We start from the raw sequence: 25,277 nt of genomic DNA, 5'->3' as shown, positions 1-25,277 counted from the left end.
GTATTCTTTAAACTGAAAAACACCATCTCTTGCTTGTAGGCCTCCAATGATGTGTGCCTGCCACAATCTTTACTGTTCATCTTTGAGTCACTGCAGACGTTTGCGCCAAATTGGAAGGAATTCCCTCAAGGCCTTCCAGAGATATTGCGAGACAGAACATTTCTGGGACAGGTAGGGCACTTATGTGAGGTGACCCTGACCTTTGACCACCAAAATCTTTCATCCATGACTACCAGTAAACATTTGCACCGGATTTAAATAAAGTTCAAGAGATATCGTGGTAACGGGCCTAGCACCCAAAAACAAAATAGGTCTCAACTGCAGATGAAGAACATGGAGTTATCACATCTCCAGCTTCCATTTTTTAACTGAGTTATTTTGAATTCAAAAAGCACAATCATACCAGAACTGTTTTCTTGAGCCTACTGGATTTGTACAGTTATGTGACCAACGCCAAGCTGAACCCGCCACAGTGGACAGCACCTCCAGACTGTGGCCCTCGCTGATCAAAAAGCCTCCGTCGCTCATGAAGGTGGTGCTTGTGGTCCCTGGGAAATCTGCTCTGGTGTACCACTTTGGGCTTTACACCAGATTATTAATGGAACAGTGTTGTTGTTGTTTTCACCGTTTTAGCAAAACTCAGCCGCTGTCTTGCTTTCTTCAGCAACAGTTTTCTGCAGGAATGCGAATGCACGACTGACTGCTCGTACCAGTGTGCTCTCCACGAGTTCTTGCCCCCAGAATTAGCTTCAGCCATTGGAGAGGCTATTATTGCTCTGCTGTGCTCTTAATGATGGTTTGATGGTCAGTAAGGCCAGATTCCTCCTTGGATGGTCCCAATTTTTCCCTTATGGAGTACCTGGACTCTGTCTCCGGAGCACCAGGGGGTTAATCTGACCATTATGTCCCTCTCCTTCCTTGTTGGTTGTCATCTAGGGATCGCTGCATGGGCCTGAGCCAGATGACCTGAGGGATGCTTTGAAACACCAAAGTAAATGAGATATGGACATTTCATTTCAGGGCTGAAAGATGAGGATTAGCCCCAGACCATCGAAATATAACAGCAGTATCAACATGATGGCACAGATATTACATTTATGACTGATCCATCAGCTGGAATGAGAAAATTGCTCCATCAATGTAAGCTATTACACTAAGTTCCATTTATTACACAGTGGAAAGTAAAACATTTAGCCATTTTCATGCTTTTGTCAAATTTGGCTGCATGACATTATTCAATATTTTTGCAAACCACATATTTTTTATATATGTGTGTGTGTATATATATGTATATGTATGTATATGTGTGTGTGTATATATATATATATATATATATATATATATATATATATATATATATATATATGAAATCAGTAATTACAGAGTGAAATTATGCCTGAGATCATTCCTGATGCTTTTAAATTGGAGCGTGAAAGGCGAAAGGTGTTTTCATTATCATTCACCCAACGTGCTTCATTAGTGACTCGAAACATTGCCACTGGGGGCTTCATTTAGTTCTGACCCCAGCTACCTTCATGGCCAAAGTCTCAAGCTTTTTTTTTCTTTCTTTCTTTTTTTTTCAAGGAACAAGCAAGATAATTCTCTCTTCATATAAACATTTTTACATTGAATTTCAGTCTTAAATCACTTTAAATCTTAAAAGCATTCCTGACTTTGAGCAGCTGCAGTTGTTTCTTCACAAACAAGCCACGGTCATCAGGAATGACAATTGAACGGGCAGCTGAAGGAAATCGAAGGTTTCACAAACCGTCCTCTGTAACTAAGGGCTGTTTCACACCTGCCTTGTTTAGTTTGCTTGAATCAAACTCTGGGACACTTTGTATCCCACTGTGGTGCAGCAGAACAGAGTAGGCACACCACTGGGAATATAATTTACATCATCAGTTTATAACGTAGACCAGAGCAAACAATGGCGAAGTTTGATGAACCATAAAGTTAAAGTTGTATAACCTGAAGTGTTGGACTGGGGATAGGATTGCTATTCTTCATATTTGGCAGTCACATATGTTGTAACTATTACCTTTTATAAATTAAACAATTACAAATACTGAAATGTACAAAAAAATGAATAGATAACATATAAACTAAAGTTTTTGGCTCACAAAATGGCAGAGAGTTTTGGCTGGAGAAGTCTCCAGGTTCTACCCACCTGTTCTCCCGGCACAGATATTGATCCCCATGTTGTACGGACATCCAGGCCCTGTTCTTTTACGGAGGGTTCCGGAGCAGGCTAACATCACGTGTAGTATGGAACAGAGGAAGTAGATTACCACAGACGATAGCAATTAGCAACGATACCGTTAGCAGCTGTAGCAAGGTAACGGTTGCACTGGTTCAAAAAGGCAAAAGGAGGGTTTCTATGTGCAATTAAATTACAAAGCTGATTAAATGAAGAGTGAATTTGCTGCTGTTTCTTTTAGCAGGAAAGGATAGAATAATTGATTGTATTTCACCAACTTTACTGACAATTTTGGAACAGGATTACAAATTATATGCTTCATGATGTTTAGCCAATACTACTCAACATTGAAAATTGATGCTAATTAGTCCCAGCTGGGTTCAGGTCCAAGTTTTTGACTAATGGACTGGATTGACATGAGTTTAGGTCACATATTTCTCAACAGGGGTCCGAGTCCCAGATTTCACTTAATAGCTGGGCTCAGGCATGAAGCCAGACCCATAGAGACCCCGTCAGGAACAACAGACTGATAATTGAATTTATCAGTACAAGCAGCTCCTTTCTTATTCAGACTGAATTAATCAAACACATTAGACGACATCTACAATTTGTCTGTTTGACAGGCTGATGTTGCCACTGAGTTTTGGGGTTTAAGTTTAGAATTTACAGCTGGAGTAATGATTTACCAAGTCCCTTTTTAACGCTACGTCCCTGCTCATGCTGTTACCTTGTTAGCTGGACACACAAACTTCCCTGAAGATTTGACTGACATCAGGCTGAGCAGATAATGACAGAGTTTCAATTTCGGGGTGAACGGTTCTTAAAACATGTCTGCGCCATGTGCCAGGACTGGATGGATAAGCATTAATTGATTTGTCAGTGGAAAATCAATCAACCAGTCAGTCTGGTTTAAGGTGACACAAGCTGCAGTTTCCTCTCAGATCTCGACGGAGAGAAGCTCGATGAGACTGAAGCAAACTACACGAAGATAAAAGGTTAAGCTGTTGGAATTACAAGACGATCATTTTGTCTGGTGTCTAACAGGTGATCAAAGATGTGGTGGAGTGATGTCATTGCTTGGTTTCTGATGAAGAGGCTTATCTTTTCATTCCATCACTGTGTGTATTTCCAATCTGTGTGTTGAAACAATGGTGTAAAAATATAACATTTGCTTACCTTTATTGCTGGAAAGAGGACAAATTTCACTTGCCAGCAGGAACAATGTAACTGTATTTGATTTCGAGTACATTTTAAGAGTTTACTAACACTTGGCCTGGTTTATGTGCACTGTGCCAAAGCACAACCATTCTGCCTCCCCCGTTGACCTGCCATCACACTGCTCCAGGCAGGACCTGACCTGTGCGCGCTCACGTCAACACTGAGCTCTGTCAGCCAGATATCTGGTTGGGAATCCCACCTATCAGATGTTTTATTTCATTGCAAGAGTGAGACAGGACAAGAGTAAATGTCCACATCTGTGCGATGCGCTACTCTCACTACGCAGTCACAGGTACAAGTTAGTTATTGTTCTTTATGGCCAACAAACACAGCGAGCTGCTGTACCTGTTGCAGGCACGGCCTTGAGCCCTGTGTCGAAGTCGGTGCAGCGATCACCAGGGTTCTGGAACTGTTTCACTAAAAAATCCTTGAATTTTCCATGCGTCTGAGGTAATATTTCATGACTGTACGTTCTCTGGACTGTCAACTTACACATTAAAATCAAACAAGAAACACTCGTCAGAATTTACCATGGTGAAATGACTTTTCCAGAATCTTCTGGACCCCCCCCCAAAAAAAACATTTCCAGGCAGGGAAAATGCTCTTTTCACATTCCATGGCTTTGCCAGGATTTTCATGACTGAATGAACCTTAGAACACACCACTAAAAGGAACCAGGGTACGGGTGACTTAAGCTTGGTTTATGCTTCTGCGTTGCGGAGACAGCATAGCAATGGCGTAGACCCTACACCATCATTGAGCATTCAAAGTTCTACATCGAGGGAACGCGTTGCTCTGCAATTCACCGCCAAGCCGCTAGGGGGTGTGGCTGTGTCTTTGTATGGTTTCGGGGTGCTCTTGTCGGATTCCAAAACAAAACTATTTACAATAGAAAATCCAGTGCTTTTCTTTGAACGACTGTTTGCTTTCAGGAATCAAACTGTCAACTTTGAACAGGGCAAACATGACTTCTTGAGGCCATTTTCTTCCGGAGACGCACGTATTTGTCGCAAAGGTTCGTCCACCTCTTCATGCATTCGGCAAGCTTCTCTGAGCGGACCAATCACAGTCCTTGACGTTCACGTCACGACGCGTTGCGTAGTCAGGATTTTTTGGAGGTGCACGTCAGGCTACGGCATAGGGTCCGTGTAGGGGTCTGCGTTGACGGCGTAGGTACAGCGTTGACACGACGCAGAAGCATAAACCAGGCTTTAGTGTGACCAGGCCCTGCAAATATGCATGTCTGAGCGTCTCTGAGTTCATGCGTCCTTGTGTCTCACACTTAGCTGAGACAGAATTTACCTGAAACTTGCCAGGCTTGTACAGTTATGTGACCACGGATATTAGAGCAGAATGGCATGAGAGCAAATGAGGCTTTGCTGACAGTTTTTAAAGTGCCAAATGTCCTCTTGGCAGCGAAAGCAAGTCACTATCCACAGGGACATCTTGCATGGCAGGCGTTCAGACATCTGTGAATTGGCGGGAAATTTATTTATTTATTAATTAAGGTCTCTATCCCCCTTCTCAGCCTTTTAAACTGTCCAAACTATTAAAAACTGCCCCTGCCTTCTTTGTCAGCTCCAATGCAACCACTAACCCAGCATGGGACATTATTTAAGAACAAATGGCCAGTATACATGCTGATAAGAGACATGGATAATCATGGTAATTCATTCACATCGTTAATGGGGAGAAAACTGATGAGGATCAATCCAATTTTGAGACAGAGTGATGCAACAGGAGGCCGTGAACAGCGGCAGCGGGGCGCTGGATTCCAAGTTTTTGAATTTTAGAAGCTGAGACTGTTCATCGAAGTGTCTGAAAACATGATGGAAAGGATCTTCAGACGTACAGAAGCGTGACTAAGATGAAACAGAAGTCTTCGAAAGTTCAAAAAAATGTTGTTGCAAAAAGACATTGCATCAACAGGGACAAATTTCCGTGCTACGATGTAAATATTCGCGGGTGTCTCTTTTGGGTTTTATGGAGTGACAAAGAAGTAATACAGGGGGGAAAGATATCTCAAGATACCTATTTGTGAGTACTTGGAAGGCAAAATACAATTTTGGTGAAGTGTCTGTTTAAAATATTGGATTTTTGACTGCGAATAAGGGGCAGCATGGCTTGGGGGTAGAGTGGCCATCTAGCAACCAAAAGGTCGCATGTTCGATCCCCACTTCCCCCGGTGACAAAGAATCCTTGAGCAAGATACTGAACCCGTCATTGCTCCTGATGGCACTGTGAAGGACCGGTGACCTGTCTGAGGTGAACCCCGCCTCTCGCCCAGTGTCAGCTGGGATAGGCTCCACCCCCACTGCCCTTCACGGATACGCGGTATAGAAAATAGATGGATGGATGATGAAGAATAAAAAGAATGTTTGATTTAGCTTGAGGTTCTTACTTGAAAAATTACTCATACATTTGAATATTCTGCATCCAATGCCACAGGCAAATATGTATCTCCTAATAAAAAGAGTGCAGTATTTGAAGCAATCATCCATTGGGTTTTTCCTGCAGTGTTGTGTTTTTCCAGGTGTCTGTGGGTAATATTCCATCACAGCACTGAGACTTGGTCAATATGTTCTATATTCCAAACAAATATACTAGCAAGTGGCAATACTAAAGTGGACAGTTAATGGAAGACATTTTTAGACTGCCACCTTCACACTTCATCATCATCGCTCAGTGGCTGGATGTGTGAATATACCCGTTCCTAGAGAGAATAATTCATTACACACCACAAATGACTTTCAGGTACACCATTTGTCTCCTCGAAATGTAGATCCCTGCGTTAAAAAGGAGGGTCAAAAAGTCATTACTATGGTAATGCGATGCAAAGACCAGAGGCATGGAGCCGACAATTGATCTTGAAATTGACATGCTGTCACCATGACTGGGCCCTTCTCCATTGAGATAAACAAATGGGCTGCCTAAAAAAAGAAGAATCAATTCTGCATTCTGGGGTGCAAAAGTTGGCAAAATGATTATTTTCCATGAACTTATCAGATTGAGGAGTAGCCTGGAAGCAAGTGGGAATGATTCCAGCGCAGAGATTTCAAATCTGTAAAGGTGGTTGGAATATAGGGAGTTGCGGGTCATTGTAATGCCGCTTCCCTTAAGGTCATACTGGGTCAAATGTAATCACAGCTCCCACTGTGCAGGAGGCCACCAGCTGAAACGCATCTATATTTTTCCGACTGCTAATAGATATTGTTCTCTAATGTGTCTGACTTCAAGGTCGAGATGACGGAGCGGCAATCTCCAGAGAGTGCATTTCGAATTAGATAAAGCAATTCTTGCATAAGAACTAAAATGCTCCCCTTCATGTTTTTCCCTTCCTGTTAAAAGCAAGCATGTGTTGCCATGGTCCTCTGGCTTTGACAGTGTCGGTAGCTTTTTTTGTTCGAGTGTTGACAAGAGCTTTAGCAAATTGTCAAAAAAAAAGAAAAAAAGAAGTGTGGCTGTCTGTGACATCAGCCATCCGGCAGGAAAATATTTTCGGCACCATAGAATCTCACCAATTGGATTTGATAGTGCAATCCTTTGTGCACTGACGCAGGGTGTACATTCACATACTGAAGAAGCATCTCATGTGTCAAAAGAATGATGCAGCAGCACACGGATGTACACAGGGATTATACGACATCTACATAATGTACATCTGATTCAACGTTTGGTGATGCTAGCTGACGACGTGACCTCAGCGCGCGGTACAGAGGTCATCGGAGACTATTGATGGCTCCGTGCTGACTTAATCCCCGCGTCAGACATGCTGCATTTGGACTCTTATTACAACCAAGTTGCATCATGTTAAGAATAATGTGGGGTCACTACTGTCTATTTGATTCGATTTCAGTTCCGCTGTCCAACATTCACTTTTGAGGAATTAAACCTGAGCCAGAGAAAATCAATCTAATACGCTTGAATTTCCTTATCAACAACAAGAACATAACAGAGTTCCAAACTTTTAGGACGTCAGAGGCGATGATCCAAAGAGTACGACGGGTAAGAAATGATGGGCCAAATTATGTAAATGTTCATTTGTTTAAGGCCTGGCAGGAAGAAGTGAAAAATGATGGGTGGCTGGAGCCTTTTTCTCCAAGCTTTCTCACCTGCAAACATTTTTATTTTTACATCATTGTGAGGCTTTCAGAGGAGTAGTAGTAGGCAGTAGTACTGTAGTGAGGTAATAGTAGTGAATGTGTTTTGTTCCAAAACAACCTTGAGTTTGATCCACGCGGCGATTCAAACGTTCTATTAATGTCGTTGGAAACCCTTTTTAAAAAAAAACAGAATTGCACTTCAAGTTAATAGTGTGAAGTAAACCTGGCATATTCTTAGTTTCATACTGGAAATATTTATATTGGCTGGATGCAGATATCATGTCGTAAATGCACGACTTCAGTACTCCTGGGGACTAAACTGTGTCCAGAACTGTACACGTCTTATAAACCAACAGTGGAATAGAGTATTTTTGCTTTAGGCCATCATTATGAAGTCTGTGCCAACTTTACAATGTTGTAATAGAATAAAGATACTAATAGTGTTGAAATTATTTCACCCCAAGACTCACTTTTCATGCTGCAAACTGATATACGACCCACAAGCTCTCTGCGTAGGGCCTTGAGTACTTTATCATATTTTCTTAAAAGGATTAAGTACAAGTACAAACCAGGTATTCTTTCCGTGCACTTTTCAGTACAAACAATTACAATAAAGTCGGATAAAGATGCCGTTTACAACAGCACTCTGGTTTCCATTTTCTCACTGGCCAGATAAATTGAATCTGATTCAACTCTTCTTCTCTGTCTTAAAAGGTGTCCACCAATGAAACCAGTAGTGACGGGTCTTCAGCAGTCTGTTGAGATATTCAAATTTATTTTGGCATTATTATTATTATTATTATTATTATTTTATTTTTAAATGAGAGCCGGTCGGAAACAAGCGACATGGGTCAGAACCTGCCTCGTTTAGTCATTTGCGTTTGTGACTCATTTATTGTGACGTGTCGATTACAGGCACCCACAGCAAGGGTTCGGGTAAAACTGGAGAGTCATTAAAGTTCACGCTGCGGCCTTGAGGGAAATCAACAGCGATCGAGTCAAAGGGCTTTACTTTAATCCGGTCTGCCCAGATATGAGTAGTACAATCGGGATGCTTTATGAGTAATCACGTGGGAAATCTTTGGGCTATTTACAGACTTGAGGGGGCCATCATTGAACGAGGAGACGATTTGAACTGACAAAGAATCTGTCTCGGAGTCGTCTAGCGCCTCAGGTAGGAGCTTGGATACCGAATGATGTCAGAAAGCCTCCAATCACTTAATCAAACATTTGAACAGCATTTGTGTGCATAGAATCTTAGACACATAGATAATGAGGACCAAAGATCATTATGCCCGAGACAGGCGGTTAATCATAACCAATGTAACTCAGACTTTGCTGCTCATATACCTGCCACCGATGTTTCTCCAAGACACAGATCACTCCACTTTATGTGGGGGGTGGGGGGAGGGGGGGGGGGGGGTGATTGTCAGTTATTTTCCATCTCTGGTCCCCAAACCTCCCCAGGATAGTTTCAGAGCAGAGAAACACATTCTCAGCACTTCATATTTAGTTAAACGGAACAGCTCACTTCATTTGGGCTTGTAGTTCGTCTGACTTTTGCTCAGTGCCTTTCAAAGATTCCTGTGAAAGTTCCTGCAGTCAATGTGGAACTATGCGGTTCACATACAGAACCATTACTTTACCTTGAATTAATGGTTCTGTATGCGGTTCACATACAGAACCATTAAAGGTAAAGTAATGGTTCACCTCAAACTCATTGTCCTAGGAATCTCTGGTAATTGAAGAGTGGCGAAACAGAGAAAGGTCACATCTGAAGTACTTTTTTTCATGTCATTCTCTTTGTTGATAAAGACCTGTGATCCTGTGATCTCTGTCTCCCTAGAAAACGCCTGTTATCTCATGATTGCTAGATAATATCCTGTGATCTCAGCATCAGCTGTTATCTCGTCAAGAAAACGCCTGCTATCTCATGATTGCTAGATAATATCCTGTGATCTCAGCATCAGCTGTTATCTTGTCAAGAAAACGCCTGTTATCTCATGATTGCTAGATAATAGGCTGTGATCTCAGCATCAGCTGTTATCTCGTCAAGAAAACGCCTGTTATCTCATGATTGCTAGATCATATCCTGTGATCTCAGCATCAGCTGTTATCTTGTCAAGAAAACGCCTGTTATCTCATGATGACTAGATAATATCCTGTGATCTCAGCATCAGCTGTTATCTCGTCAAGAAAACGCCTGTTATCTCATGATTGCTAGATAATATCCTGTGATCTCAGCATCAGCTGTTATCTCGTCAAGAAAACGCCTGTTATCTCATGATTGCTAGATCATATCCTGTGATCTCAGCATCAGCTGTTATCTTGTCCAGAAAACGCCTGTTATCTCATGATGACTAGATAATATCCTGTGATCTCAGCATCAGCTGTTATCTTGTCCAGAAAACGCCTGTTATCTCATGATTGCTAGATCATATCCTGTGATCTCAGCATCAGCTGTTATCTCGTCAAGAAAACGCCTGTTATCTCATGATTGCTAGATCATATCCTGAGATCTCAGCATCAGCTGTTATCTTGTCAAGAAAACGCCTGCTATCTCATGATTGCTAGATCATATCCTGTGATCTCAGCATCAGCTGTTATCTTGTCAAGAAAACGCCTGTTATCTCATGATTGCTAGATAATATCCTGTGATCTCAGCAGCAGCTGTTATCTAATAAGTACAGGATAAATGTCCTCTCATCATAACGTAAATGCAGAAATTCATCGCAATTAGGACCCTTGTCAACTTCCGTTGTAACGGACTGGGCCCAAAATATTTTCAAGCCCATAACAACAACAAAAACATTGAATTCTGAGAGTTTATTTTATCATTATTATGATTGTAAATTACAAAACGACATTATCCCATTTGGCCTTGATCATCTTCGATATAATCTTTAGTACTTTTGATGCAGTTTTTGTTTTGGGAGCGAGTTTGATTTTCAAAACTACGACTCCTGAGCTGAGTGAAACAGCATGGGAGTGTGCTGGTGAAGCGGCGTGAGAATGAGGTCATTTAACCTTCAACAAACTGGTACTCTTCAGAGCTATTAGCATTCATGTGCAACATAATGCATGCCACGGACGTAGTCCCAGTAGACTACTAAAGAGAACATATTTCATAAAATGTCTGTCATTCATCTGTCATGAAATATAGACTGTATGGAGTTGAAATCCATCTTCATTAAATATTGACAACACAAACTCCCGACCAGACTCTGGGAAAAAAAAAAAGAAAAAAAGGTTGGCTGTCACACATCAATAGTGACTCTTTGAACAATAAATAACCAGTCTTAAGAGCCCTCCAAGCACATCAGGTATTTTTCTTTTGACTACTCTTTTCCTGGAAGGGCTGGCCTGTTGGATCAGTTTCTTAAATCCCACAGGCCCAAAGTGTCCTGAACACAACAAAAAGAATTGTGAGTCTTGTCCCAAATTCTGAAAAGCTTTCCAGTCTCTTTAATGTCCTTGGTATCTACTTAGTAAAATAAAACTTGATGAACAGAACGCTACTCTAATACAGCAGCATTGCCCACTAGTGAGAGGTCATGGAAACAGCAGAAACAGGAGAAAAGGCCTCAGTCTGGTGTTGATGTCATTGGTCAAGCAGCACAAAAGCAGCACTTTTGTGTCCAAATAGCAGAACTATGGAGCTAAAAAAACAACAGCCAACACATGGAGCTCGGGGGAGGAGTGAAAGAGGCGTTTCTCGCCAATTATTCATAAGGCAGGTTTGTAAACAAGTGAAACAAGCCTGGATTGAAACATGTGGACACATAAACCCGACAAAGCTGCACATTCACGCCCTTCGCCACCATCACGTGTGCTGACCCCTACACTGGTCTCAACTCTACCTGTGAATAGAAGTTAATGAAGTACGTGCTAAACTTAAACCACATTGGCGAGCTTGTCGTGAATTAGATAATTATAGTATAATTACACATAAGAACTTTTAATACAGGTATGGGCTGATAATTGGTACTTGTACAGATTAACTTTCAGCAGTTCTATGAAATTATGTCAGGCTTGTATTTTTATTCTTTTTTACAGGTATCAAGTTCACTTCAGCCTCCCTCCTGTGGAATGAAAGCAGCATCGATGGGTGTTGAGCTTTTTCGCCATTTAATACAGGGCCAATAGTCTTTTTTTTCTCACAAAATATGCCTACGCCACAGCTTCTAGTGTGTTTATTCATAACTGCAGTACAAACGCAGCTCTCTATGAGTCCACAACGATCAAAAAATGCTAAATAATCTCTTATTGGTGAAGACAGGTACTTTTGATTTGACCTATAATCTTTTGCTGTTTTGCTTGTTGTAATCTGCCTTTCGCTCCACCGCTGAGATTTTAACCGAGCCAGAATACATCCAACAGCACACGCTCAACAATTAAAGAAATTTATGAATACGGGAAAGATTCTCTGAATATTTATTCATGTTTTTACAGCGCTGCACACACTCTTCTTCCTCCCAGCTTTTTGTAAAACCACAGTCTTCTACTGCCTGAGGCCGCTGAGCAGCTGTAGCACTCTGGGAACAAATGCCTTGCACAGCAGCCATGACTTTATGGTTGAAACCCTCATCTCTTACATTTAGCCTACACAACCAAACCCTGTTGACCACTTATGGAATATTTCGGCAAATACGTGAAAAACAGAGAACAGCGGGCCGCTAAGAATCTCTGGCATGAAAAGGGCAGAGAACAACATGGCTGGTGGGACGACACACCACATGCACGGTGACAACAAACTCTGCTGCCCCAGTGGCTCTGCAGCGTACAGAGCCAAAACTGAGCCGCTGCAGTCCTCCTCCTGGCAGCAACTCAGGAGCTGCCAGTCATCAGAGGAATGGCTGAGCCTGCACACAACTGACTGCTTCATTCATTCCAAAACACCAGAGACTGGAGGCACATTTTACCCTTCGGTGGTGCTGGTTGTAATGCCTTATGTGTGGTTTTTCACACATTGTAGTGGAGAATGAGTTTGATGTATGCCTTTAGCATATGGTTCATAAGGTATTTATGATGCGTCCACTTACAAATACATAATCGGCACACCCCAGGAAAAAGCAAGAAATCTACTTTTAAGACAGCAAGAGTAGCAGCTCAGCATATTACAGCAGTTCTCAAATTCTGTCATTTGCTACCAGTATCTGAAAAAAATGAAACCTTCATTACTATTAGATGGGCAAAATGTTTATTCAAAGCAGTAGAAAACTAGCTAGCTCTGGTTAACCTGTAGTTCCCAGGATTCTCTGCAGACACCTACGATTAGCTGCCGCTGAAAAGCAGGCGTGTGCAAAGCGTGACCTAAGCTAACGTTTAACTGTGAGCCTCAGTAATAATTCGGCGCCATCACACATCCTTTGGCATGAGAGGCCTCTAGCCAATGGGCCAGTAACAACGGAAAACAGGGTTCGAGATAGCTAATGCGCACTTTTTTTTTTTTTTTGCTAGCTAACGTTCATACGTTGGCTAGTTAACGTGCAGTATTGACGACTGACAGGTGACTGTTGTGATATTATTGTTGGAAAGTGGTTGGTACACACTTATTTCATTGCAACCACATTTTGTTTTTCTGGAAGGAAATGAAAAATATAACTTTTCATCTGTTTCTATCAATCATTCTGTGGCCATCTTTTGCGGGCTAACGGCAACCAATCAGATCAATGATATGCTGTAAAAGCCAACGCCAGATGGTAGAATTGATAGACCATCTTTTCCATGGAGGGAAGCCTTCAGTGCTGTTCCTTGCTCTTCTTTTAGAGGAGAAATTATGTCCAGTTGTGATTTAACTGATGCTACGTTAGCATATTTGCTAAAGTCTTCAGGAGCCACCACCGTTATTCACATACGAACCGTCTCACTGTTGTCACAGCCGCGCAAAAGCCTGTACATATTTGTGGTTGTGTTCAAATGAACTTTCATTGTTGCTAAATCATTCTCCATAAAATGTAATTTAGACTTTGATCTCCTATTAACATAATTATTTTAAAGCCATATGTCCTGGTTTAGTTATATGTTGTATTTCTATGTTGCTCTGTGCTGCATAATTGGTTACATAAGTACATTTTCCTATTTTTGACTAATAAGCTGCATCCAATTTATTGTCTGATAAAATAACACTATTTAATTTTGAATGTAAATCATCTGCATACCTCAATTAGACACACAGGCAGTATAGTCTCAATTATCAACAGCCTGGTTCCAGACCTGGTCTGTAACTTAATTCAGAGCTCTAAATGCATGAGCATTAAAAACTGACAGATGCAATTGGGGTTAGTGACATTTTAAAAGGTGTTTAAGTTGCAAGAAGTAGAGTTTTAATGGCCGTAGCACACAGAGACCTGTGTATATCTGCAGGGGTTGATAAGGCTGTCATTCATGACCAGTTTATCAGCTGCGACTGAGACAGAAACTGACATTCCTCATTTTTCAAACTTCTCAAATTTTCAGCTACTCAGCCAAGAAAGTCATATGATGAACACATGACTATTTAGCTGAGGTGAAAAACAAAACAACACAAATTGGACATGATTAGAGCACTTAGGATGTGGTGTGTTTCCTCTTCACTTGTTTATCTCATCCACTCCACCATATTTATGTCAGATGCAGTTCTCCGCAAACTATGCTAGAAGCTGTTGGTGCAAATTATATTTAATTTGTGGTGAAAGATGACAAGACAGCCTCATGCCCCTGTCAAGAGGCTCGCTCATTTACGTCTCCCATGAATCACAGGTCTGGTTTTCTCACAGACAAAAAAAAAAAAAAGCACTCATTATGGCTCAATGAGTACGTAATTCCATCAACAACAAGCTGGTTGATATTTATTAAAAACTAAGGGTCACTTTAGTCATCAAGGGAAATGTCACAGGGAGCTGCGACCTTTTGAGTCTAACCTTTGAGGCTTGGTGACGAGATGGGCATTCATTTAATGGAAGAGGAGACGTAACGAGGTCCACTGTGACAGAAATTAACTTTGGGTTAATGATGAGGCGCTGCCATGAGAACTCCTCTCTGTTGTCATGATAGATTCAGAGTATGAGTAGCAGCGTACACATTCTGGAGGAGAAAGGATCGAGGGATTGGCGAATCCAAAGCCATTAGCTGTTGTTTTTAGCAGGAGGATCTAGACATTCTTTTGCTGTTTCTTGCAATGAAACTTGATGTTTCATGCGATGTGATCTCCATTGTGGCTGAGCACTACAGCCTCACAGTTAGTAGGTCCTGAGTTCAAGTCCTTGTGCTGACTATATGGAGTTTGCGTGCTCTTCCCATGTCTTCACGGCTTTCCTCTGATCATCAAAGACTTGTCTCTTCAGTGAATTCTCTGTTGGTGTTCCTGAAACATCTTGGGTTAGAAGAAGGGTTCAGTTTCGTTGTCTATGCACAATGACAATGAAGACGTCTTGATTTGATGGTGTATTTGCTTGCCATTACCAGTGCAACCTACTTAGAATGTTTTGGAACCGTTTACAGCCTACTTTTTTACTATCACCTAATCTGTATCGGCCCCTTGAAATAGATTGACAGAGTGAAACTGAGACCAAATCCTGCTGCGGCAAGAAAAAGGCATTTGGGGAACATTTCACAACATTTACCTCACACAAACGTAGTGACAAACCCACAGCGCAGCACAACTGCTCCAGCGCTGGGTACGATCTGAAACTGTCCTGCATCTAAACTCCGACTAGTTCACATGACCACATCAAGCAGTTGGGATCAGTTATTGGGTGTTTTGATTTCCGTTTGAGTTAATGACTCGCCCCTCCATTGCCGGTTCTCAGTTTTGTTCTGAGTGCGATACAGCGGATCCTTCATCCGTCGTCCTTCTTATCGTGGGAGCAAACGCGCATCAGGGGACGCAGTCACCAAATGAGTCGCCATGTCCAGAGTAGAAAAGCAGAGTCTGGTTCATGACAGTCCATTCGCATGTGTTTACAATGATTTGTTCATTCAGCACTATGATATGTAAATACGGCTCTCTGTGTGGGATGGGACCTCAGCACCCATCCTGTCCTGGATAAAAACGACATCGAAGGACACTTTCACCAAATAGCCGATCAACAGGAGGCTTTCTCCTCCTGTACGCAGAGCTGATGCTAAAGACATTATCGGTGATGTGTTTGGCCATCATCTCAAACTCTGTGAGGTGTGTCTACAGCTTTCCCTGCATGATGAAGCATCTTGCCTGAGGTTTAAGCCATATAAGTGAAGCTGCTGGGCCAGAAAACCACATTTTCTGAGTAGGTAATCATCACCATTAATCATGCTGCAACACTTCTCTTTCCCATTGGCCAAAGAGAATAGGTCATGGCTAAAGACTGTACCTCAGCACTGGTACTGAATATGCATCCCTCTCCTCCTACTCAAGGCCATTTGGGCTGATTTGTAGCAGCCATCCTGTGAAATTACCTGAGTTGTGCTTGTCGAATGTAAAAAATGATTAATTGGCCGTGTAGGAGTCAAGGCTCTCCAACACAGTTATGACATGGTCAACCGCAGCTTTATTAATGCTCTCATTTCAGATGTTCCTAACTGAGAGTGAGAAAAGTATCATTTATTTTATTCTAACACATTGACAACAGTTTTAGAAATCTTTTTATAGCGTTTCTGTTGAAGATTACAGACTCACAAAAGTTCAAAAGGTGAAATCAATCTTGAGAAGTGAGACAGTCATAACTAACAATGAATAGTTGGAATTTACACCTCCAGTTTAAAGTTACATCCATTTAAAAGCTGGGGGTGAAAAAAGGCTTCAAATTTCTTTAGAAGTGATAAATGACAGCAGTTGTGTGTTTCTCATTGTAGCTACAGTTTGGTGATATTAATAGCAAGTTCAAGACTGTGCATCTTTCAAGATGATAGTCTACAAGCTCTAAAAGACGTGTGATACAGTTTCATTCATTTGATTCTTAGAAAAATCACTGGAATCCTACAAGATCGCAGCAGCAATCAGTCATTCACTGCTCAGTATGGGACTATTTTTCTTGCACGTCTATTTCAGATGATGTAGAACACAAACTGAAAGAAACTCACAATAGAGGGAAGCATCGCGACTGTTCACATGTTTGAACTGATCTAAAATAAGATAAGAGCTGGGGAATTTCTTACAGATTGAAACTACAACATACATCACCAAAAATAATAATTAATATATACAGTATCTGTCACGAAATGTACTGAGAGTTGAGAAATACTGGCTTCAAGGTTTTAATGTCATCATATCATCAATCAATCTTATCTGATATGTTATGAAGTTCAAATTCGTCTTCGTCGGAGGCATCACTGGGTGGTCCCATGATTACAGCTAACTAGCATTATGAGCTAACGTTTAGCTATGAGCCGGAGCCAACACACATCCTTTAGCATTAGAGCCCTCTGGCCAATGGGCCAGTAACAGAGTTTGAGAAGCCAACACACACTTTTTTTTTACTAGCTAACATTTATACGTTAGCTTTTCGACATGTGTGGTAAAGTGATTGACAGGTGACCGTGTTGATATTATTGTTGGAAAGTGGTTGGTACATACTTACTTCATTGCGACCACATTTTGTTTTACTGGAAGAATTTGAGAAATATAACTTTTCATCTGTTTCTGTCTTTCTATGACCATCTTTTGTGGGCTAACGGCAACCAATCACTCCAATGAACTGTTGTAAAAGCCAACGCCAGATGGTAGAACAGGCTGAACATCTTTACCATGGACAAAAGAGTCGTGTTCCTTGCTCTTCCTTTAGAGGAGAAATTACATCCAGTTGTGATTTAACTGATGTTATATTAGCATCTTCGCTAACCTCTTCAGGAGCGACCGCTGTTGTTTATGAACCGTCTCACTGTTGTCACCTGTTTGCCTTTTTTGTATGATATAAAGCTGCACATTTAGATGTGCTTGTTGTAAGTGAACAAAAAAAAAACCTTTAATTTTTATGATGCACGCATTTGTTTCTTATAACAAATGTACAACGACGTTTTTACCTCAGCCATTGTGGTGGAGACCATGACATTCTCCACTTGACCTCAAAACCACAGATACAGACGAGCAATGCACACCTTCAGTGTGGCTGCATTCCAATCCCCGTGTTCACAAATGGAACTGGTGCAGGGCAGATTAGGATAAAATTAGGTCATAACTGATGCTGCGTGTTGTTTGTTGCCCCCTTCCGTGCATTTTGGGAGGAGAGGAGAGGATCTGAGCCGAGAGGATTGCATCATTATCATCTCAGAGTGGACTGATAGCTGACCAGCTAAACTGCTGTCAGAAGTCCCTGACCTCACAGCAAACTGCTGCTCTACTACGTCTGGTAATATTGCTGACATGCTGTGCCATTCCTGAATAATGACTTTTCTTGTGTTAATATTAAAATAAGTGAAGTCGAGCAAATTTCAGATTGGAGCCAGTTTAGGGGGAGAGTTTATGACACCGGTGCAGCATTTGAGCGGCGGCGTGGTCAAGGCCCGTCGTGACAGACTTTCTGTCTGTCAGACAAGGTGAAGCGCCACATGCTCACCCCATACTTCTTCTGGATGTGTATTAAACATATATAAATTTACACAAGTATTTTTACCCGGAGCATTTTTTTTCTCTCTCAGTAATATGAGCATATATTACTCGTGTGAGCACCTTAAATCTGCATATGATGCTCCTGAGGCTCTTCAAATCATAACCTTAATAAATCACTGAATCAAGTATACAAAAATATTGGCTTTACAGTTCATCTGTTCACCGCGGCCCAGCTTTTAGGGCTTATTCACAGGTGGTTTATTGACCTGACTTTCACATTTGCATCATCTCGTACCGATACAGGAGCAACCTTCTTGAACGGCGGTGTTCGAGTACGTGAGACATTTCCAGTTTTACTCTTCAATCAAATTCCTGATGGCCTGTGAAACTGCATTCAACTTTTTTAGTAATTGTACAGCCAGCCAGCTCACTGTAAAAGCTCGGTGGTGCGTGTGCTTTAGGGGGGAGCTTCAGTGTCTATGTGTCTCTGTCTATGTGCGTGTTATCATGTCAGCACACTTGAGACGCTAGTATTTGTCTATTATTTACCCCTTTCTTTATTTTTCGTCTGTCAGATGTAAACAGACTGAAGTGATCAGACACATCCTGTCTCAAAAAGACGCAGAAAATCTAGTTCATGCTTTCGTCACTTCCAGGCTTCCCTCCTATCAGGCTGCACCAGTGGGTCCCTAAAGACTCTCCAGGTGGTCCAGAAGGCTGCTGCCCGCGTGTTGCCTAGAACTAGTAGAAGAGACCATGTCTCTCCTGTACTGGCTTCTCTGCATGGCTCCCTGTCAAATTCAGAAATTAGAGTTACAAAATTATTCTTCTAACATACAAAGCCCTCAACAGTCAGGCTCCTTCATATCTGACAGAGCTCCTAGTCCCTTTATACCCAGCTCGAACCCTTCGCTCCCAGGATGCAGGTTTCCTGCTGGTTCCTGGAGTTTCTAAAAGTTGAATGGGAGCCAGAGCCTTCAGCTATCAGGCTCCCCTCCTGTGGAACCGTCTCTCAGTTTCAGTCCGGGATGCAGACCCCCTCTCAAGGTTTAAGAGCAGACTTAAGACCTTCCTTTTTGATAAAGCTTATAGTTAGGACTGCTTAGGCTGGCCCTTAGATATGCTGCTATCGGCGAAGACTGCCTGGGGATTTCCCATGGTGCACTGGGCTACTCTTTGATCTGCTCGACGTTCCTGCCTGTTAAGGGAAGGTTTTCATGGCCGCCGTTGCAGGATGTGCTTGCTAATGGAGAATTGTTGGATGTAAATTCATTGAAGGAGTGCGGTACTGGACCTGCTCTACTTGTAAAGTAGATAAGAGATAACTTTTCTTGTGATTTGGCGCCATTCAAACAAAACTGACCTGACTTGAAGTTGCCAGTGAAATGAAAGGAGAGCCAAGGAGGGGCAAGGAACAAACAATCATCAGGAGCACATTTTTCCACTGTGCTCATTAAATACAAATCAACTGAAATTAATCAGACACTCCCATACCACCCAAGATGCCCACTCACTGTCGGTCCTCTGCAGGTCTGGTGTCACGGTAGAAGCAGTTGCTCCACAGGTGGAGACAACCGACCAGATAACTAAGACCTCATGAATCAGGCAAAAGCAGCATTAATAGCTTCATTGAAACAAGGTTAAAAAAAAAAGAAGCGAATGTTTCTTTTGAATGAAAACGTCATAGTCTGTCACCTCTGATATCTAAGACATTGTATTTGTCTTACTTAGCGTGACAAAGTCGTATCGTCGAAAAGAATCAAAACCTACAGGCTCGATATATAAACTGATATTTTGAAAAGAGTCTGTCCTCCCAATGCTAGAAACCGCACATGAAATTAAGTGACCAACATAGACCCGCTACCCAAAAAGAAGCTCTCACAACATGTTTTCAGCTAGCCTCAGTTAGCTTGAAGCTAACGGCGCATCACAACCCCCTACAAACAACAGCCAAACTGGCATAAAAATCCTCTTTACCAATACAAATGGATAAAGACGACGTCGATCACTGACCACACTGATCATTGTGGATTGATTTGTGAGTTGGTAAACGGGCATTTTCGGACAGTTTTTGCATAAGCCAGTCAGTCTCTGTTAGCCTGACGCGACTGACTGGCTCGCTGTTTCTGCCTTCTGGAGTGAAATCCATGGTGTAATCAAACACATAAGAATCTATGCGCAACATTCCTGGTTCCTCTTTGCCATGCAGCCTTTCTGGTACATCCCATCTAATTTATTCCTGTAATGGCCAACGACTACCGAAATTGGCTGAGACAGGAAAGCTAACATGGCAAGAAGGAAAGAGAGAATTATCCTCGAGACCTGGGTGATTAGTATCTATGCAATATCTTATCACCTTCAAACTATACAAGGAGATTAGTGTGGACTGGCTGAAGAGGGAGGAAGATAGCAGGCATTTGTATTTACCCTTTGGACCCATTTATCAGAGTAAACACACTCCTGGAGACACCCCATGTGAAAGAATCAATAGTGATCAATGAAATCAGGCCAAACAAGCCAAAGCCTGTAAATATCAAAGGTCCGTTTGCCCGGGCAAAAGTGCAACACAACGGAATAGCAAGCGATTTAAAACAAAAAAAAAACACAAAAAAAAACAGAAGCCACCAATTGAGATTCTAATCCTGACAGATGGTTTGAAATAGTAATTTAATACATCACCCAGACAGAAGTGGATGTTTGCTACGAGTGCCGTAACTGAGTCATTAGAGCCAAAAGTGTCCCAGATTAGGCCCTAATGTGAGTTAGTGTTAATTAGTAAGCAGATGAATATAATAGAGGCAAACAATATGAATCACTGAGGCTCAGTGTGTTTACAAAGTAAAGGCGGCGTGTCGGGTTTGCCTGGAACCGCTGGTGCTTTGTTCCACCCACTCTCACACAGCCTCTCTGTCTTTTTACTTCCCGCTGACTAATGACGAAGAAATGCCATCAAAGTAATCTTTTAAAGGGCACTTCCCCAGACACACTCAGAGGATTCGATTCCCTGACGCTCCCGAGGGGAGACATTTATTTAAAATCTGCTCTTAGAGTGAGTAGAACCTCAAAGGTTCCAAACAATGCAACTGCAGCTTTTGCATTGTTGAAGCTTGAAAACATCTCCCCTCTTGCCCCTCTCCTCCTCCAGTTTCCACTTTAAAGTCTCGTCAAAACTCCTTACCATTCACGTTCTATTTCAGGTTTTTTTTGGGCTCCACAAATCGTCTCCTCACACGTGTTGAACCTTAAAATATTCTGTCATAAATACTCCAATGTTTTTTGCAGGGAGTGAAAAAAATTACCACTTCAAAATGACTCCAGTTTCTTTCTGAATAAACAAAACACCACAGTACCTTTCTTTTTTGAGTTTGACTTTATTATAATGTCCATTTGGCTTCAAGTATTTTATGAACGTATCATATATATATACTGTACTCACCAAAATCATGCTCAACCCATTTAGGCCTTAAAATGCCTGAAAAAAAATCCAGTATTTCTAGTAAATAAACTCCTAAAACCTGAGGGGAAACTTGCTAGAATTGCTTTGCACTTTTTTCATTAATTAAAAAAAAAAAGAAAAAAAAGAAACACAACGCCTACAATGACGCAGTTGTTGCATCAGCTTTACATTTGTACTCCTGGTTTCTGCTGAGAAGACACAGAGACGTCTCCAAGTACTTTTGTCTTGTGCGACTTCATCGTTTTGATCGAGATGAAACACCAAAAAACGAAATCAGAAATGCAAATCTGCAGAAAAGAAAGTGCCGCTTTTAGAAGAGAAAATAAACTTGCGTCCAAAGGTTGCCTCATTTTTCCGTCGATGCTTCCAGGCCGACCTCAAGCAGGCTGCCGCAGACCAAGAGCTGCTCTGAGGGTTACTTTATTGACAGGCCAGCATGTCAGCAGATGGTAAATCTGTTTCTGAAAATCAAAACTGAAACAAAACTAGAAGCGAGACCTCAGCTTAGGTCCCCGTTAAAAAAAATAAATAAATGGATAAATAGAAATGTTTTGTTGTTGTTGCTGTGTTTAACAAATCCGGCTCAAACTGCAACGAGGGTGTTCCCTGGTTGATGCTAAATCCCTCCAAAACAACTTTTGTTAAAAATTGGTACTTTTTTGGGGGCTCCTGCTGTCAGCCAGACAGACAGTGTTGGAAACATAACCTCCTCAGTGGAGGTAATGAAGTGAGTCAAACAGACATCAGTCGGGGGTTTCAGATAAAGCTTTCTATGAAATGCAAGTTGACATGTTGGAGAAAGACATCGTGGACATTTTTCCTGACAAATCCACTGTGGAGAGTCAGAGGAGGCGACTCAGTGCCGACCAAATCTATCAATTCTACTCGCGCTATTGTAAGATGACCCCTGAACAGACACGAGTGGATGAACTCCTTTTTATCTTTTTTAATTTCCTGTGAGCCATTTGCCATTTCAGATGTAGGTTTCATTGATTCTTTTACATGGGCCAGAGCTGGGCATGTGACACACGCGCAGCCAGAATCCAACCAGAATGAAGTCATTTGAGGGAGCAGCGCTGCCACGCCACCATCCTGTTTATTGTACTGGGGTACTGGGGAGCAGCTGGGTAATCACTGCTGGAGGCATTTTTAATCAACAGCGATATGGAAAGTGCAACAACAAAATCCTGTTAACTCTGAAACCCAGATGAGGACTGCGCGTGGCTAATAGTCCGATTCAGAGCAGCTCAGCCTTGTTTGTTATGAATGAATTACACCTCAGCCTGTGTGGCTCCTTCACCTGAACCTCCTGAACTGCCCTGCTTCGGTTCTCCCACGTCACGCTTTCATCACCCCCAAGTGCCTGCTCTGCTAGAACACAGCACGTACAGGGAAAAGATTCAGATGGTCTCACGTCTGCATGGAGAACCGGTCACTGGGTTGTAGCGCAATTGTGTTGTTGTTTTTTTTTTTGAGTTTTTGAGCAAAAGAGAAGAAAGTGTATTTCTTCGAAATTTGAGCCGAGAGAGAATCTTTTATACTATCTGAGTGTTGCATGAGCCGTCTGCTCATGCTGGACAAACCTCAAGCAGAAGTTTGAGATATGATTATTAAAATTCAGATAACTGGAGCACCCTGTATCCGTCGTGTCAATCTCCTCTCCTGCTCTCTGCAGGAAATAAGGCTTATTAATTTGTGAAAATAGGATCCTCTGTCTGCTGCCGTATAGATAAGGTCCAAAAATGATCATAATTAAGAGAAGCCTGCCTCAGACGTTGGCGAGAGATGGCACACGAACAAGAGCCTATTCCCTGAAGTTGGATTAATGCGCACGTAAACATTCCAACCGGCACCAACATCACATGAGAAGTGTTTTGCCACAGAGAGTCGTTATCCATACATCCCCACGAAACCAGAACAAAACTTCCTTTCAACAGTCATAATGCTCTCAGTGCTGTAATTCCTCGGCGCCATCTGTCTTAGAATCACAAGCGATGGTTGGAAGTTGGAGGACACCTTTTTTTTTTCTTTTTATTTGCTATTAAGCCTTCCGTGACCTACTTCGGCTTGCTTTTATTCAAGGAAAAACACAGAGATGAGCAGTAGAGCGGCAGGAAATAAGAACTGGCTCATTATCATCAGCAGCCTCCTGACTTGTGGAGGTCTGGAGAGCGCGACGCTGAACACTTGATACACTTTACTGTTCTCGTCATACATTTAACTCACCTGTTCTTCTACCTGGTTCTTAGACCTTTTCATGCTACATTTTTACTTACTTTCTTCATCCATTACGCAACTACATGTTCCAAATTATTATGCAAATTGGATTTAAGTGTCATAAGCATTTAATTTTCGGTTTTTCAGTTCACCTCAGGGATGGTATGGCGTCTCAGGGCTCTTTGGATCGTTGAAATCAGTCTCAGACCCCTGTGATAATAACTTTGCCAGGTGAGCCCAATTAAAGGAAGTCTACTTAAGAAGGATATTTCACGTTATTAAGCAGGCCACAGTTTTCAAGCAGTGTGGGAAAGAAAAAGGATCTCTGCTGCTGAAAAGTGTGAAATAGTGCAAACCCTTGGACAAAGTATGAAAACGAGATATTTCACAAAACCTTGAGCGGGATCGTTGTACTGTGAAGAAATTTGTGGCTGATTCAGAGCGCAGACGGGTTCGTGCAGACAAAGGCAAGGCAAGGGAGGTTTCTGCCAGACAAATGCATCGCATGAAGAGAGCAGCTGCTAAAATGCCGTGACAAACCAGGTATGTGAAGCTGCTGGTGCCTGTGGAGGTCCGCACACCTCAAAGGTGTGGGATCCTCCAGAGGCATGCAGTTGTGGGTAAACATACAGTGGGGCCACCTCCAACCAGCACTCATGAGCAGGAACGGTTGCCAATATTAGCATTAGCATTATCCTAAAGGTATTGTTTACTGATGAGTGCTGTGCAACCTTGGATGGATGGAGTAGTGGACAGTTGGTGGATGGTCACCATGTCCCAACAAGGCTGCGATGTCAGCAAGGAGGGGGCGGAGTCATGTTTTGGGCCGGAATCATGGGGAGAGAGGTGGTCGACCCCTTTAGGGTCCCTGAAGGTGTGAAAATGACCTCTGCGAAGTATACAGAGTTTCCGGCTGACCACTTTCTTCTATGGTACAAAAAGAAGAACTCTGCCTTCCATAGCAAAATCATCCTCATGCATAACAACGCAAAGAATCCCTCCGTGTCATTGGCTGCTATGAGAGAGAAACTCATGGGGCGGCCCCCTTCCTCTCCTGACCCCAACCCTACTGAAAACCTTCCTCAAGCAAAAGATCTATAAGGGTGGGAGGCAGTTGGCATCAAAACAGCAGCTCTGGGAGGCCATTCTGATACCCTGCAAAGAAATTCAAGCCAAGACCCTCCAAAAACTCACAAATTCAATGGATGCAAGAATTGTGAATGTGAAACCACAGACGGGGGTCCTGAGTTAGCGTGTCAGCTGGCCCCTGAAGGGGCTTTTGATTAAAATAGCTTTCAATTTCAGTAAATATGATCTCCTAATGCTGCAAATTCAACAAATGACCGTTTCCTGTTCTTTAAGAGCTATAAAACAATGTTATGCCTAACAATTTGGAACAGTGCATTTTGAGGGTTTTTTTTTTTTATTTAAAAAAAATAAAATTGTTATCATTGGGAGGTTTGTTCAGTAAATCTTGAATTATACCCTAACAGTTGATGGCTTGAAAATTATACTGGCTGTCATTTGCACTGACTAGTGAGGAAAATCAGAGAAAAATATAATTTGCATAATAAT

At 42.0% G+C, this 25,277-nt stretch overlaps 1 protein-coding gene across 1 annotated transcript in view; it reads left to right on the top strand.

Annotated features, from left to right (window-relative positions):
* The window catches only part of LOC147241357 (uncharacterized), a 140,502-nt gene that overhangs the window by 78,176 nt on the left and 37,049 nt on the right, over positions 1-25,277 (top strand). The window lies entirely within an intron of this gene.

This window comes from Aulostomus chinensis, chromosome 21 (genome assembly GCF_037954235.1).
Source record: "Aulostomus chinensis isolate RoL2024-O1b breed Wild chromosome 21, RoL_Achi_v1.0, whole genome shotgun sequence".
Lineage (NCBI taxonomy): Eukaryota > Metazoa > Chordata > Actinopteri > Syngnathiformes > Aulostomidae > Aulostomus > Aulostomus chinensis.
This window is presented reverse-complemented; position numbering and strand designations above follow the sequence as displayed.